Source organism: Chlorocebus sabaeus, chromosome 1, assembly GCF_047675955.1.
Source record: "Chlorocebus sabaeus isolate Y175 chromosome 1, mChlSab1.0.hap1, whole genome shotgun sequence".
Lineage (NCBI taxonomy): Eukaryota > Metazoa > Chordata > Mammalia > Primates > Cercopithecidae > Chlorocebus > Chlorocebus sabaeus.
In genome coordinates this window covers 12,660,666-12,677,733 of record NC_132904.1, presented here as the reverse complement: position 1 = coordinate 12,677,733, position 17,068 = coordinate 12,660,666, and the positions used below count along the sequence as shown (strand labels likewise).

General features: G+C 45.9%; 1 protein-coding gene across 5 annotated transcripts in view; it reads right to left on the bottom strand.

Annotated features, from left to right (window-relative positions):
* The window catches only part of VPS37C (VPS37C subunit of ESCRT-I), a 30,690-nt gene extending 22,742 nt beyond the window's left edge, over nucleotides 1–7,948 (bottom strand). The window contains exons 1-2 of one of the 5 annotated variants that reach the window (XM_073015743.1): nucleotides 7,669–7,948; nucleotides 4,391–4,543 (exon numbers count right to left, since the gene is read on the bottom strand). The gene's annotated coding sequence lies outside the window, so the exon portion shown is untranslated. Of the gene's footprint in view, nucleotides 1–4,375; nucleotides 4,544–6,555; nucleotides 7,299–7,668 lie in introns of those variants that run through there. The other 4 variants (XM_073015734.1, XM_073015754.1, XM_073015739.1 and 1 more) reach the window with 4 other exon arrangements.
* Between the last annotated feature and the right edge of the window lie 9,120 nt (nucleotides 7,949–17,068).

Sequence of the window (17,068 nt, the reverse complement as noted above, 5' to 3'; positions counted from 1 at the left end):
AAAAACTAAAAAGCCAGACAAAGCCAAAAAAAACACATAGAACGACAGTTTGTAAACGCTGGACATCAGACAGCACAGAAGAGTGACCCCTGACAGTGGGAAACAAAAAGCTGAGTACTACAGCTGCTCCAAGTTACTCCTAGAGGGACTCCAGGCCCAAGGCACAGGGAGTGGAGGAGAGGAATTCCAACCCCAGGGAGGCCAGCGTAGCCAGAGTTCACAGAGGGTCCCCCTCCGGCTCTCAGCTGGTACTGATCTGTACCCGTCCAAGGCAACAATCCTTGGACCTCAAATTGAAACAGGAATAGTCTTGTGTGCCCACCAGCCACAGTGGAAAAACCTCATCATTCACAGGACATTGGTAAAGTACTAAGGACAGTACTGCCTCAGTGGTGAGGAAAAATCAGGCCTGGGCCTAAGGCTGTTCTGACCCCAACTAACAAGCCTTGAGAGCAGCCTTTAAAGAATCAAACTGTTCCCAAGTAACTTAACAGTGTTCCAAAACAATGCCAGGAACATTTATAGAAATACAAAAATACCCAGCACCCCACAAAGTAAAATTCGCAACATGTGATATACAATTAAAAATTACCAGACATACAAAGAAACAAGAAAATAAGACCCATAATGAGGGAAACAATAGAAACAGACCCAAAAAACACACAGATAATGAATTAGCAGGCAAGGACATTAAAACAGTTACTAAAACTGTATTCCATATGTTCAAGAAGCAAAAGGAAAGATTAAGCATGTTAGAGACAGGGAAGATATTTAAAAGACCCAAATCAAACTTCTACAGATGAAAACTACAATGTCTATGACAAAAAGTACACTGAAAGGGAGTATCAGCAGATTAGACAATGCAGAAGAGACCAGTCAATTTGAAGACATAGCAACAGAAACTATCCAGCACAAACCACAGAGAGAAAAAAAAAAAGAGAGACTAGCGGGAAAAATAAATGATCAGAGAGCTATAGAACAACTTCTAGCACCCTCATATACATGTAACTGGATTCCTCGAAAGAGAAGAAAGAGAAAAGGGAATGAAAAAAATATTTGCAGAACTACTGACTGAAAAATTTCCAAATCTGATGAAAGCTATAAACCCACAAATCCAAAAAACTCAATGAACCCAAGCACAAAAAAACATGAAGAAAACTACGCTACACAAAAGCACATCATCACTACATTGTTTAAACTCAGAAAAGCAGTTAGAGCCAGGCACGGTGGCTCATGCCTGCAATCTCAGCACTTTGGGAGGCCAAGATGGGAAGACTGCTTGAGCTCAGGAGTTTTTGACCATCCTGGGCAACACAGTGAGACCCTGTCTCTAGAAAAAATTAAAAATTAGCCCAGCATGGTGGCACACACCTGTGGTCCCAACTACTTGGGAGGCTGAAGTGGGAGGATCCCTTGAGCCCAGAAATCTGAGGCTGCAGTGAGCTATGATCATGCCACTGCACTCTGGCCTGGATGATAGAGTGAGACTCTGTCTCAAAAAAAAAAAAAAAATGGAAGAAAGAAAGAAAAGCAGTTAGAAGGAGAAAAAGATACATTAAAAACAAAAGAGCAAAAAATAAAAATAAACAGGCCAGGTGTGGTGGCTCATGCCTGTAATCTCACCACTTTGGGAGGCCGATGCCATAGGGTCACTTGAGGCCAGGAAGTCAAGACCAGCCTGAGCAACACAGCAAGACTCTATCTCTACAAAAATAAAGAATAATCATTTAAAAACAATTACCCAGGCATGGTATACACACCTGTAGTCTTAGCTACTAGGGACCCTGAGGTGGGAGGATCACTTGAGCCCAGAAGTTTGAGGCCTCAGTGAGCTATGATCATGCCACTGCACTCCGGCCTGTATGACAGAGTGAGACTCTGCCTCTTAAAAAAACAAGAAGAAAAAAGGAAAGAAAAACAGCAGATTACTCATATGAAACAATGCAAGCAAAAGACACTGGAACATCTTTAAAGCACTGAAAAAAAAAAAAAAAGTTAATCCAGAATTCTATACAGGGAAAATGCCTTCCAAAAACAAAGCCAAAATAAAGACTTCTCTAGACACCCAAAAGCTGAAAGAATCCATCACTAACAGACCAACACCACAAGAAATGTTAAATGGACATCCTCAAGTCAAAAGGAACATGAAACAAGACAGAAATGTGGATCTACATGGAAGAATAAAGAGCACCAAAAATGTTAAACAGATGAGTAAATATAAAAGAACTTTACATTGTAATCTCCTTAAAAAATGATTATTTAAAACAAAAATAACAATGTGTTATGGGATTTATGGCATGTGTAGAGGTAAAACAGGTGACAACAGTATGAAGTCCAGGAGGAAGGAAATGAAAGTAAACTATTGCAAGCTTCTTACACTAAAGTGGTATGACATCACTTGAAGACAGGCTGTGGCAAATTAAAGATGCATACTATATACCTTAAAGCAACTACTAAAAAAAGTGTTAGAATAAACCAACAAAGGAAACAAAATGGAATCATAAAAATTACTCGATCCCAAAGAAGTCATAAAAAAGGAAAAAGGGAACAAAGCACATGGGACAGATTGAAAACAAACAGCAAGAAGGCAGATTTAAACTTCACCATATCAATAATCACATTAAATCTAAATAGTCTTAACATCCCAATTAAAATGCAGCTTGTGAGACTGGATTAAAAAGCAACCCCCGGCCAGGTGCAGTTGTTCACACCTGTAAACCTAGCACTTTGGGAGGGGTGGGCAGATAACTTAAGGTCAGGAGTTCAAGACTAACCTGGCCAACACAGCGAAATCTCGTCTCTACTAAAAATACCAAAAAATTAGCTGGGCACGGTAGGCACACGCCTATAATCCCAGCTCTCAGGAAGCTGAGGCATGAGAATCATTTGAACCCAGGAGGAGGAGATTGCAGTGAGTCAAGATCACACCACTACACTCTAGCCTGGGCAACAGAAGGAGACTCTGTCTCAAAAAAAAAAAAAAAAAAACAAAAAAAACACCCGTCTATATGCTGCCTACAAGAAGCCCACTTTCAATATAAAGACACAAATTGTTTAGAAGTAAAAAAACTTTTTAAGAGATATACCATAATTTTTAAATCTTCTATTTTTAAAAACCCTTTTATACGCAACAAAATTTACCATTTTAATCATTTTTAAGTATACAGTTATCTCACATTAAATACATGTGTTTTGTTGTATAACCATCACCACCGTTCCTCTCCAGAACATTTTCATCACCCTAAACCGAAATCCTGTACGCATTAAGCACTAACTTCCCATTCTCCCTTTCTCCCATCTTCGGGCAACCACCATTCCACTTTCTGTCTCTACAACTGGACCACTCTAGGAACGTCATGTAAGAGGAATACGACAGTATTTGTTCTCTTGTGACCGGCTGGTTTCACTTAGGATAATGTCTTCAAGGTTCACCCATATCACAGGATATATCAAGTCTTCTTTCCTTTTTAAGACTGAATAATATTCTATCTAATATATATACCACATTTTGCTTAGCCATTCACCTGTCCATGGACACTTGCGTGGTTCCCAACTTTTAGGCTATTGTAAATAATGCTGCTACGAACATGGGTATACAAATACTTGTTCAAGTGTCTGCTTTCGCTTATTTGGGTATATACCCAGAAGTGGAATTGCTAGATGATATGGCAATTCCATGTTTAATTTTTTGAGGAACTGCCATACTGTTTTCCACTGGCTATACCATTTTCCATTCCCACCAAAAAAGCACAAGGGTTTCAATTTCTCTACATCCTTGTCAACATTTATTATTTACTGTTTTTTTTTTGTTTGCTTGTTTGTTTTAATAATAGCCATTGTAAGGGTGAAGTGGTAGCTCACTGTGGTACTGATTTGCATGCCATAATGACTAGTGAAGTTGAGCATCTTTTCATGTACTTATTGGCCATTTGTGTATCTTCTTTGAAGAAATAGCTATTCAAGTCCTTCACCCATTTTTGAATCGGGTTGTGCTTTTTGTTGCTGAGTAGCAGAAGTTGTTTACATATTCTGGAAATCAATTCCTAACACTAATTTTTTAAAGCTGGATTAGCTATACTAATATCAGACAAAGTAGATTTCAGAGCAAAGAACATTTCCTGGGGCTAAAAGGGTCATTTCATGGTAAATGATATAGTTTGGCTATCTGCCCCCTCCAAATCCGTTAAAATTTGACTCCCAATGTTGGAGGTAGGGCCTAGTGGTGAGACATGTTTAGGTCACAGGACAGATCCCTCATGAATGGCTTGGTGCCCTCCCCGCAGTAATGAGTTCTTGCTCTCTTAGTTCACATGAGAGCTGGTTGCTTAAAAAGGCCTGGCATCTCTCTTGCTCCCTCTGTGGCTGTGTGACACACCTGTTCCCCTTTCACCTTCTGCCACGGGTAACAGCTTCCTGAGTCCTCACCAGAAGCAGATGCTGATGCAATGCTTCTTGTACAGCATGTAGAACCGTGAGCCAAATGAATCTCTTCTCTTTATAAATCGTTTGCTTCAGGTATTCCTTTACAGCAATGCAAAACAGCCTAATACAATACAATAAAGAAGGTCAATTCATACACAGAATGTCATACTCACAGAGGTTTGTGCAATTAACAACGGCGCTTCGAAACATGTGAAACACAAACCGATAAAACTACAAGGGGAAATGGAGAAATCCACAATTATAATCAAAAGTGTCAATGTCCCTCTCTCAATAACTGAAAGAACAGAAGACCAAAAATCAATAAGGACACAGAAGACTTGAACATTACAAACTAACCTGCCTGAATTGAAACTTATAGAACACTTGATCCGGCAATAGCAGAATAGGCAATCTCCTCAAGGGCTCACAGAACATTTACCAAGATAGACCATACTCTGGGCCATAAAACAAGTCTCGGCCAATTTAACAGGGAAATATGTTCTCTATTTAAAAGAAAATAAATTAGAAATCAGTGTTTACCAGACAGGAGAATAAAGTAATCCTGTAATGCTAACTTTACCTGTGACTAGTTGTAATCCTGCTTGAGATGGGACCAGATAAATCAGTAGCGGGACTAAAAACACTTACAGGTCTTCAAAGGTAGGTCTACCTGCCTGGGCTATCTGTTTGACGTTCACTGGGGAGACTCTTCTCCAGCCCATCCTAAGCCCCAGGGGTCCTACCTGTCAACCTCAGCTAAATCAAGACAAACCTGTTTGATATTTGCTTAGTCTTTCACGTAAACCAGTAAAAGAAGATAAAGAGGTGAGATATGAATTGGAAGGAGCACCTACTAAGTAAACACGCCTTTAAACCTAGCAAAACCTCAGACAGGGCTGCCATTAGATACCTCTCTCTCTCGGTAAGCACCTGGGAACAGACCAAAACCTTGTGGAAATGCCACATCTTTCAAGGACACTTCTAACAGAATTTCCACACAACAGAGATCCAACTGGATTAAAAGAGCTAAATCCATTAAGCCAGGTCTTCAGTGATCTGACTTTGTCAGCCTGGAAAACCCCTACTATTACCGGCCAACAGTGTCCAGAAATGATTCGTACGGCTAGCTAACCCAAAGGCCTCTTAAGGGCAAATTAACAAATTTCAAAGCAATAAACAAAAAGAAAACAAGAATCCTCAGGAATAATCTCACTTCCAAGCTACCAGTGGCCTAGCAAATCTACAAAGTTCTTACAGGCGGTGTTTCCCAAACTTGCCTTACAGTAAGAATCACTCAGTGCATTCGTTAAAAATAAATTTCTGGGCCCTCCTCCAGACAATAGCACAGGAATCTCTAGAGGTGGAGCTCTGTATTTTTCACAAGCATCAGAAATTATTCTTAAGGTCCAGCACTTTTGGGAAACTAAAGGGTCTGAGAGGCAGTATCACACAGTTAAAAGCACATTGACTTCGAAATGAGACCGATGGGTTAGAAATCCCACTTGCGGCCGGACACAGTGGTTCATGCCTGTAATCCTAGCACTTTGGGAGGCAGAAGCAGGTGGATCACCTGAGTTCAGGAGTTCGAGATCAGTCTGGCCAACATGGTGAAACCCCGTCTCAACTAAAAAATACAAAAATTAGCCGGGCATTGTGGCAGGCACCTATAATCCCAGCTACTGGGGAGGCTGAGGCAGGAGAATCGCTTGAACCCAGGGGGCGGAGGCTGCAGTGAGTGGAGATCACACCACTTCACTCCAGCCTGGGCAACAGTTCAAGACTCTGTCTCAAAAAAAAAAATCCAAACTTGGTCACTTACTGGCTGTGTGACGCTAGCCAGGTTATCTAACATCTCTGCAACTCACTTCATCTGTAAAATGGGATCATCGCCTATTTGGATATGTTCACAAAATTCGGTATGTTCAGAAAGCCCTAGAACAGTGCCCAGCATATGAAGCCAAGCAACAAATCACAGCTATTGCCACCTGCAAAACGGGGGCAGAAACTGCTAAGAATGTCTACAATGAAAATGTGCTACTTAATGGAAATTACAAAGGCACGGAACCACATTTCCAAGATAATCTAGGAAAAAGGCTTTTCTGGGCACTACCACCGCAAAGAACAAAGACTCACTTTAGCGTCCAGTATGTTCACCGCAACAGTCCCCAATCCCACCTGGAACTACAGAGTTCAGGTCTCTGCAGGGTTGCAGCTTTGGACAACAGAGTCTTTCCTTCCCCAGTTCCTCAGTCACCACCACCTCCAGCTCTAAGGCCAAGAGTCACAGAAATGAGAGTCTGGTGGCGGCATCTCGACGCATTAGTAGGAAATGGGATTCCTGGAGCTAATAAAAAGGGTGGAAAAGGCCTTAGGCAGCAACAGGAGAACTGAGCGAATGGAAATGAGTCTGGGAAGCTTCTGGAGCTGAAGACTGTCATTTCCAGGGTAAGTGAGCCCAGACAAGGTGTAGCTAGGAAAGCACTGCCTCAGCTCAGCGACTAAAACCCCAGGTTGCAGAGTCAACTCTGCCAGTAACTCGCAAAACAGCTCCAGGTAACTCCTTCTCCCATCGGTAAAGTGGGAAATCTCCTCATCGGCTGAGGAGGAAATGGAGAGGAACCAGGCACATAATGGGTATGTATGCATCACTGCCCTTTGCGCCCAGAGGGTCCCGCGGTAAGAAATGGTCAATGATGCTGGGAGGTCCAAGTCTGAGTCCTGAACAAAGCCAAAGCTGAAAGTCCCATCTCTCAAAGCCCTGGAGAAAGGGCACAAGCCAGTAAGTCAAAGACAAAGTCCCTCCAACTCTCACCCTGCCACTGGTCTCCCGCGTGCCCTCTGGCAAGTCAGACCCTACTCTTAGGCCTCAGCTTCCCCATCTATACAATGGGCTAATTGACTCTAATGTCATCAGAATTGTGACCGCAAGATGCTCACATACGGGGCGAGGGCCTGCGGAGATGGAGAAAGGAGGGTGGCGGTGAGGGGTGAAGTGGAACTGGAGGTGCGACCCGCAGAGGAGCTGGGGCGGCGCCTCGCGCTCTCCCCCCTCCGTCCCATCGCGAGGGGCAGGGGCGCCGGCCCCCGGCGCGAGTCACGCGCCCCTCGTGCCCAATCATCGGCCTCTGCCAGGATGAGGCGGGCAGGCGGGGGCGCTCCGGGAGCCACCGCCGGCGCCGCCCCCACCGTCGTCCTCTGCCCCGCCCGCCTGCGGCAGAGCTGGGACCCTCCCCAGTCCCGGCTCACCTGCCAGGGCCGCCGCCGCCGCCGCCACCGCGGGTTAAACCGCAGCCGCGCCCACACTTCCGGGGTCCGCCAGGCCCGCCCCCTGCCGGATGTGACCCCCCTTTCAACGTCCGGCGCCCCAGTGGCGCGCGTGCTCGCCCCGCGACCCCGTTGGGCGCCCCGCCTCGCGCGCCTCTGGGTTACCACGATATCGTGCCACACACACACGCTCGCAGTCACCCGTGCCACAACCACGGGAGCACCCACGAGACCCCTCCCGCGCACGCCACACGCCCCCCGGAAGAGGCCCCGCCCACTGGGCGGAGACCAGGCCGCTCTGGGCGAGTGCGCCGGCGCGGACGTCCGCAGCCTTCCGAGTGGCCCCGAGGACTCGCTCAGTAGACAGCTCGACCTTGGGAGGCTGGTCGGAGGGACCCAAAAGGAGCAGGAAGCAGATGGAAGCCCAGAACCTAGGAGGAGCCCCAGATGGGCTGAGCTCAGACTGAGGAGCCCCAAGGCCACCCCACACTCATTTCTATTTACTAGTTAATCTCTTTCCCCCACCCATTTATTCTACAGAATTACTGATATTCCCCATCTCCTCCCTTCCCCTCTGGAAACAGGAGATTGCAGCATAATAAGGAAGCCCCCTCTGCTCTAACCCTTTAAAAAAGGGACCTGAAGTGACCTGATGTTAACTAATCAAGTTTTTTTGTTTTGGTTTTTTTTCTCTATTCTGTTTCCTTTCCCATCTACGAAACCCACTGCTCTGCTATTTCCCAGCGGGATTTGAGACCAAATAAGTCTATTTACAATGGTAATTGATGTCAATGTCTAAAGTTTCCAACCTCTCAAAATCAAGAGGTTGACCAAAGGGGGCGAAGTGTTAAGCTTAACCTAAAGCTCTCTCTTGGCATATTTTAAGTTTGTCCTAAAGGTTTATCCGTACATAGTGAACTGGAACCTACTCATACCAATCGCAGAGTTTCAGCCAATCACAGGCAGCCAACTGTTCAACCCTTGTTCCAATAAAGCAAATGTTAATCTGTCATTATTAGGGAACCAAACTGGATCCCTTTGCCCTCAGAAAGCCAAACACCGAAGTATCAGGTTTTTGTAGAGGGAAAGATTTGTTGCAAGTCAACTGGCAAGGAGACATGCTCAAATCTGTCTCCCCAAGCCAGGGGCTGTGGCAGGTGTTACAGGCAGAGGGTAATGAGCCGTGATCTGATTGAATCTTGCAGTGAGCAATGATCTGACTAGATCTTGCCATGGGATGATGCCATGCCTCAATCTGATTAGATCATGGATTATACCATGTATCTACTTAATTCTGTTCTCGTTCTTTGGTCTGAGCATTTAAGTTGCGCCTGTGGTTGCATGCTTGTTTCTTCTGGGCACGCTCAGGTTACATAACTTGCAACCTGGGATCCTGGCAACTGAAAAAACAACTCACCACTTTATTACACAAAGTTGAACCAGATAGGGCTGGTTCTGTGCTTACATAACAAGTCCAACTCTTTCTGTACTTCGCTTCTGTTTTCTGGACATCTCTTTCCTTTTTCTTCTCTTATTTTTAATTTTTAATGACTATTATTTTTTAATAGAAATGGAGATTCGCTATGTTGCCCAGGCTGGTCTGGAACTCTTAGGCTCAAGCAATCCTCCAGCCTCGGCCTCCCGAAGTATTGGGATTACAGGTATGAGCAGCCAAGCCCAACCTACTTTCTGTTTTCTATCCATAAATGTTATCTGACCACGTGGCAGCCTCAGAGTTACTCTGAACCTATTCTGGTTCTGGGGGCTGACTGATTCACAAATCATTATTTGCTCAATGAAACTCTGTCAAACTAAATTTGTCAAAACTCCCTCTTGTAACAGAAGGGGTCCATGAAGAAGGTAGTCTCAGCTGCTGCTGACCCTTCCGAGACACTGGTGACTCCTTTGGGGGGGGCCATGTTGGTGTTTGCAAACGTGTCACGTGGTACATAATGTCAGAGTGACTCCCATTGACAGCACCTGCCTGAAAGCTAGGTTGAAATTGTTTCTGAGGGGTAGGGAGGGCCAGGCCAGGTGACCTTAATTTTTTGTCATAAGTCTTTTTGTACTATGTGATTTTTTTTTTCTTTTTTTTTTTTTAGACAGAGTTTTGCTCTGGTTTCCCAGGCTGGAGTGCAATGGTGCGATCTCTGCTCACTGCAACCTCTGCCTCCCAGGTTCAAGTGATTCTCCTGCCTCAGCCTCCCGAGTAGCTGGGATTACAGGCGCCTGCCACCACACCCAGCTAGTCTTTGTATTTTTAATAGAGACAGGGTTTCACCATGTTGGCCAGGCTGATCTCGAACTCCTGACCTCAGGTGATCCACCTGCCTCGGCCTCCCAAAGTGCCGGGATTACAGGTGTGAGCCACCACGCCCAGCTGCTATGTGATTTTTAACTCTGCATGTGTTTCATTTCTGAAGGAAAATAATTAGGAAACACTATTGATGGATTAGCTTGAGTTTATATCCAGCAATCTCTTCACTGATTGGTACCATGTTGGAAGGCAGAACATGGACATGATGGCTGGAAAAAGTGTAGTCATCCTGAACCATGAGGCGACCATAGGAATAGAGGTCACACTAGTGGCACAACAAAATAGAAGAAACCTGAGCCCTGATTCCATAAAGGACCATGACACCGCAGGATGGCTGCCTCTAGGCTCTGTGTGAGAGAGAAATAAACCACCTCTTGTCACTGGTGTTTTGGGTTTTCTGTCACTTGTGCCCTTTAAGTCTTAGACTCTACTTCTGGAAAGCCCCTATACCCTAAGACTGGGTAAGTGCCCCCCTTGTATGTTATTCAAACACCCCACCCTTCAACCCTTTCTTAGCATTTTCTACACTTTTCTGTAGTTGACCTTTCACTCCCCCTAGATAGTAACTTCTCTAAGGACAGGCAGAGACTCTATTTTACACATCATTTTATGCAGATGCTGGAAACCGCTAACGCTAAAGAAGAAGAAGAGGAAGAGGGAGAGGGAGAGGGAGGGGGGGAGGGGGAGGGGGAGGGGGAGGGACTTGTGAATGAGACAGACACGATGATTCTACCAAGGATGTTGAGGGGAAACGACACACTATGCTCTCTCTGCGTGTCCTGAGTCACTGCCACATTATCTTATGGGGGCAGAGGGTGCTGGCCCTCCTGAATAACCAAAGATAAGAGAATTAGGACAAAGGAGGGAGGAAGAGAAAACTGCAGGAAATTCAGGTCATGGGAGGGACGTGGCACTGGGAAAAAGGGTACTCTTTTTATCTGGTTCCTGCTATTTTCCACTTTGGACCTTTTGCAGCTTCCCTTGGCTCTAGCCCCATCCCCTCCAGTCCTGGTCTCCTATCGCATACACCTATGTTCCCACATTCTGTACCTCAATTACACCCAATTTCATTTATAACTGGAGTGGCCCTGATAAATGAAAAATTTTAAAAAGTTATAAACACAAACAACCCCAGTTAGAGAAGGCGGTACCTTACTCTGTTTCTCACATTCACTTAATTCCTTTGTTCATTTCACATGCATTCACTGAATACCCACACTGCTAAGACCTGCGGATACACAGATGAACAGATACCCTCTCCAGCCTCAAGGGAGTCACGTTTTTGGTTGAGATTGGAGAGAAAACAAGGTATCTCTAGCCCAAGATGCCTCAGTCCTTCGAATGACCCTGATCAGGAACAAAAAAAATTTGACAGTACCTTGCAGTATATATTTCATTGCCTCTCTACCCCCTTCTAAAAAGTGGAGTTTGGTTTTGCTTGTTTGCTTGCCTGTTTGTTCAGCTGCTCAGCCCTGGACCTTGTCATACTGGTTGAATGGATGGACAAGTGACATAAACAGGTAAGGAAGACGAGACAAGGAAGTTAAGAGTTCGAGGTAACGAGACATTTGAGAAGCTGAGGTATTGTGAGAGATTTGGGAACTGGGTTGGAAGAGCAGTTTTGTTGTTGTTTTGGGGTTTGTTTGTTTTTGGAGACGGAATCTCGCTCTGTCACCCAGGCTGGAGTACAGTGGCACGATCTCGGCTCACTGCAACCTCCGCCTGCTGGGTTGAAGCGATTCTCCTGCCTCAGCCTCCCAAGTGCTGGGACTGCAGGCACCCGCCACCACACCTGGCTAATTTTTTTCAGTAGAGACAGGGTTTCACCGTGTTAGCCAGGATGGTCTCGATCTCCTGACCTCGTGATCCGCCCGCCTTAGCCTCCCAAGTGCTAGGATTACAGGTGTGAGCCACTGTGCCCGGCTGGAAGAGCAGTTTTTAAAGGAAGTTTTGATTTGTGGCATGTAGAATCTCTAATTTGGTCTTCAGAAGATCACCAGTGAAAAGTTACTTTATCTTTTTATTTCTAGAGTTGGGAGTCAGATCTGTCTGGCTGGTTTCTCTCTTCTACTTCCTCCTTGTGGCTCCTGTGCTGTGCTGAGCCGTTCAGCCTGCACAACTCAGACAATGGATTATGCCTCTGAGGTAGGGGCTGGCAGCTGCCTACAAAATTATCTATTCTCTGTTTTTCCTTAAAAACAGTACATTTCATTCAGGATTGCAATGTGCCCCGTCAGCTAAAAGACTGCATTTCCCAACCGCCTTTGCTGTTAGTTGTGACTAGGTGACTCTGATATAAGCAGGAGTGTTGAGGGGGATTTCCTGGAAAGCTGCTTTAAAGGAGCTGATTCAGCTGGGATGTGAGTCTTTTTGCCTTCCCCCGCCTTCTTCTAACTACTTACTAGATGTCAGATGTGCTGGCTGGAACTCCTGCAGCCATCTTGGACAATGAGGTGACTTTGGAAATGGAAACCATTCAAACTCTGAACAGCCTATCTCCAGATTTATTTAAGGGAGAAAAAATAAGTTTTATCTTTTTAAAGTTGTGGTTATTTCAGGTTTTCTATAATATGCACCTAAACTTAAACATGATACTACTACACAGTTACAGTGTGTCTTAGTCTGCTCAGGCTGCCATAAAAATAAATAAATAAATAAACAATAAACAAATAAATAAATAAAACACAGACTATTACAGGCTCACGCCTGTAATCCCAACACTTTAGGAGGCCAGGGCGAGTGGATTACCTGAGGTCAGGAGTTTGAGGCCAGCCTGGTTGACATGGTGAAACCCGCATCTCAACTAAAAACACAAAAAAGTACCTGGGCATGGTGGCGGGCACCTGTAATCCCAGCTACTCCAGAGGCTGAGGCACGAGATTTGCTTGAACTCGGGAGGCGGAGGTTGCAGTGAGCTGAGATCAAGCCACTGCACTGCAGCCTCAGCAACAGAGGAAGACTCCGTCTAAAAAAAAAAAAAGCACATATACATAATCTTGCATAAATACAAATTGTGATTATAAACATGGTTAAGCATAGTTTGGGGATGTTTTATTTTCTTTTTCTTCTTTGGTGTTTGGTTGGTTCTCCTGCTGATAGACAGACTAGTACACATCCTCCTGTATAATCTTATCCAAGTCTGCATATGTTGGCCAAAAGAGGCTCAGGGCAGGAGTGGAGAGAACCAAAGGTGAGTGAGGCATGAGCACATTGGTGAAGGGTGTGGCCATTGTTGCTCTTCATAACTACAGCAGCAGAACCACAGTTCCTCTCCCTCTTCCAAACCACCATTCCCCTCCCGCCCTCATCCCTCCCACCACCCAACCCCGCTTGCCACGGCAGTGGAATATACTTTGACCAATGGAATGTGAGCAGAGGTGGTGATGTGTGTCACTTCCAGGTGGAAGTCTTTAGGACCCAGAGTCCCATTACTCACCCATCCCCTTCCCCAGCATCAGGACAGAGTGTCCTTCAGCCTGAGTCCCTACGTGGCTGCGAGGAGCAGAGCTTTCTGACGACCCAGGTCGGCTGTGAGTGAGAAATCAGTCTTTGTTGTGTTGATCCTCTGAAATCTGGAGGGTGGAAACTGGCTTATCTTCACTGAAGCAGGAGGGTATAACAGGAACTGCTCATCATCTACTTCCTCCAGTAATCCAACTCCAACTATCACCCTAGTCTGTGGCCACCCAGCTAAAGACTACATTTCCCAGTCTCTCTTTCACCTAGCAGTGCCCCTGTTAACTTCATTATGGCTAGTGACATATGAGCAGAAGTAATCTTTGCAACTTCTGGACTATGCCTTTTAAGGAAAGGGGCGTATCCCACTTCCCTTTCTCTATTTCCCACTGGCTGGAACGCAGATGTAATGACATGAGCTGAAGCAGCCATAATGGACCAAGAGACGAATACCACATGTTGAGGAAGGCAAGGCAACAAGAAGGAATTTGGGTTTCAACCACTGGAGAGCCACCTGGACTATTATATGAAAGATAAATAAAATTTTGTTTTGTTTTGTTTTGTTTTGAGACATAGTCTTGCTCAGTCACCAGGCTGTAGTGCAGTGGCTCTATCTCGGCTCACTGCAGCCTCCACCTCCCAGGTTCAAGTGATTCTCCTGCCTCAGCCTCCGGAGTAGCTGGGACTACAGGCGCCCGCCACCTCGCCCGGCTAGTTTTTGTTTTTTTTTTTTTTTTTTTTTTTTTGTATTTTTTTTCAGTAGAGACAGGGTTTCGCCGTGTTAGCCAGGATGGTCTCGATCTCCTGACCTCGTGATCCGCCTGTCTCGGCCTCCCAAAGTGCTGTTATTACAGGCTTGAGCCACCACGCCCAGCCTGTTTTTTGTTTTTAGAGATGAAATTTTGCTATGTTGCCCATGCTGATCTCAAACTCCTGGCATCAGGTGAGCCTCCTGCCTCAGCCTCCCCAGTAGCTAGGATTACAGGCGTGCCCCACTGCACCCAGTAGGAAAAGATATTTCTGGCGAGCTGTGGAGAAGCCAGCAACTGGAGGAAGAATGCATTCACCCCAGTGGCACCCATGGCATTTAAATCCCTGCCCCCCAACACAAATTTTTTTAAGAGCAAGATTCAGGGAGTGGTGTGATTATTATAAAGCTTTCAGCCAAGACCAGCAGGCTCCATTCCATTAGGTTGAGCCCCCAGAACTCTGAACTTTGGCGGCCCCTGCAGCTCCCTACACTTGGATCCGTATTGGTCTCTGAGCAAGGACCTGCCCAGGAACGTTGCGAAGGTTCTCAAGTCTTTGGAAATGACATGGTATCAGCAGATAAGGCCACAGGAAGTCAAAGAAATCCCCCCAACCCCTAAGATCAGCTGGACATCAGAATGAAAGGGCAGCCTCTCTTCTGGGCAGCATCCCAGAACAGCCCTCGGACCAGCCGGAGGTCGAACAGCCTCTGCTCGATCCTCGTGCAGGCCTGGAGGCTCCCAAAGCAGCGCATTCATTCCTTCCTCCCACTCCATAGAATCCTGTGAGATTTCCAGACTACTACGGTGTCAGAAAAACTAGGGGGAGGCAGGGCTCAGTGGCTTATGCCATAATCCCAGCACTTTGGGAGGCCGAGGTGTGTGGATCACTTGAGGTCAGGAGTTCAAGACCAGCCTGGCCAACATGGCGAAACCTTGTCTCTACTAAAAGTACCAAAGTTAGCCAGGCATGCCAGCGAGTACTTGGAGTCCCAGCTACTCAGGGGGCTAAGGCAGGGGAATTGCTTGAACCCGAGAGGCGGAGGTTGCAGTGAGCCAAGATTGTGCCACTGCTCTCCAGCCTAGGCAACAGAGCGAGACTCCATCTCAAAAAAAGAAAAAAAAGAAAAGAAAGAAAAGGAAAACTAGGGGGAATGGGGACTAAGTTTAGACACCATGGTGATCACCCTCTTAGCCACAGCTTCCTCTGCCACAGGGTGATATGGCAATGCCTTCTGTCACTGGGCAGGTCACAGAGTGCCACTCCAAGGGCCCAAGCCAGGGCAAGGACCATTCCTAGGGTATCCTGCCAGCTCCTCCCAAAGACACATGCTCAGAAATGAGACTCTGGCATCTACCTACCTAGGACCATAAGTTCTGCCCCTTTCTGTGGCCCAGAATTGGTAGCATAACCAGCCTCAGCTGTGTAAGGAAGTCATCACCCCTCTTTCCCCCAGAGAAGGCCTCCTCTTTCTTTCATTTTTGGGGGGATTTTTGGTTTTCTTTTCTTAGATATGGAGTCACACTCTGTCTTCCAGGCTGGAGTGCAATGGTGTGATCGCAGCTCACTGCAGCCTCCAATTCCTGGACCCAAGTAATCCTCCCACCTCAGCCTCCCAAGTAGCTGGGACTACAGGTGTGTGCCACCACACCCAGCTTTTTCCTCTTCCTTTCTAACATGGCACTTACCCCTCTATTTGCCTCCCCATTCTCATTTGACTTCATCTTCTAAACACTGGCTTGGGTGGGAGTTTTCTTCAGTACAGTCCTAGAATACCACAAAGCCATTAACTGTCACCTCTCACTCTCAAAGAACAGTCCTAGCCTGCAGTATTAAATATTCATTCATTCTTTCCTTCAGCCATGAGAACAGAAAGGAAATTAACATTTCAAAACATTACACGCCTCTTCACCCCAGCAAGGTGCTTGTACATAGTTCAAACAACAAGCTTAAGTTGATAACAGAAGTTGTTATCAAATAAAAGTTAAATCTGCCTCCCTATAATTCCCAGGTTTTGTCCCTATGCTACTCTGAACATTTGCCATCAAATAAGTCTAGTCCCTTGTTTTTGTGAAAAGCTTTTAGATATTTGTGGTTGGCCCCCAAGCTCCACTGAAGTCTTGATTTTCCAGTCTAAGCAACCCCTCAAAATGTCTGTCTGGTCTCTGTCTTCCCCACCTCCTCCCTCCATCCCTTTCTCTCCAGTCTCTCTCTTTCCAGTGAAAGGAGGGTTGGAGGCAGGAGGGCCTGACTTCCGCTCACTGTCCAGTGCTTCCCCAGCCCATTTCTCCGGCTTCCCTCTCTGTTTGATGTTTCATATTTCCTTCTTCTTCCCTTGGCTCTGGCACCCTTCTCATGTTTAAACCTCACTTTCCTCTCTTCTGTTGCCTTCTTTGCAGGCTCACACCTCATCCACTCACCCAAAGCTCCTCATTGCCTATAGGAAACATTCCAAGTGCCTGACCATGGCACTCAAAGCCTACTGTGATGTGGTCCTTGCTCTCCTTCCCCATGTTAAGCCGTATATCATTAGCACTGTTCTTCAGATTTTCCTAGTCCTCATTCTAAAACCGTGTTGAATTATACTTCCATAGTCCCTTGAAATTCAGCGTCGCTTGGGGCAATGAAATGCAAATAGTAGTGACCCATTTCACTCCTGCAGACACTCCTGGCGTGGTGGGTGCATGAGTTGGCATGTGCCTCTTGCCCTGCTGTAGCCACCAGTGACACCATAGATGGGGAAGTCTCCATCAGTCTGCATCCCTGAGTGAAGATGTCTCAAACCAGAGCCCTAGATGACCTGTAATGGACAAATAGGGAAAGCAAAAGAGAAACCTTCTTATTGTGAAATTGGGTGTT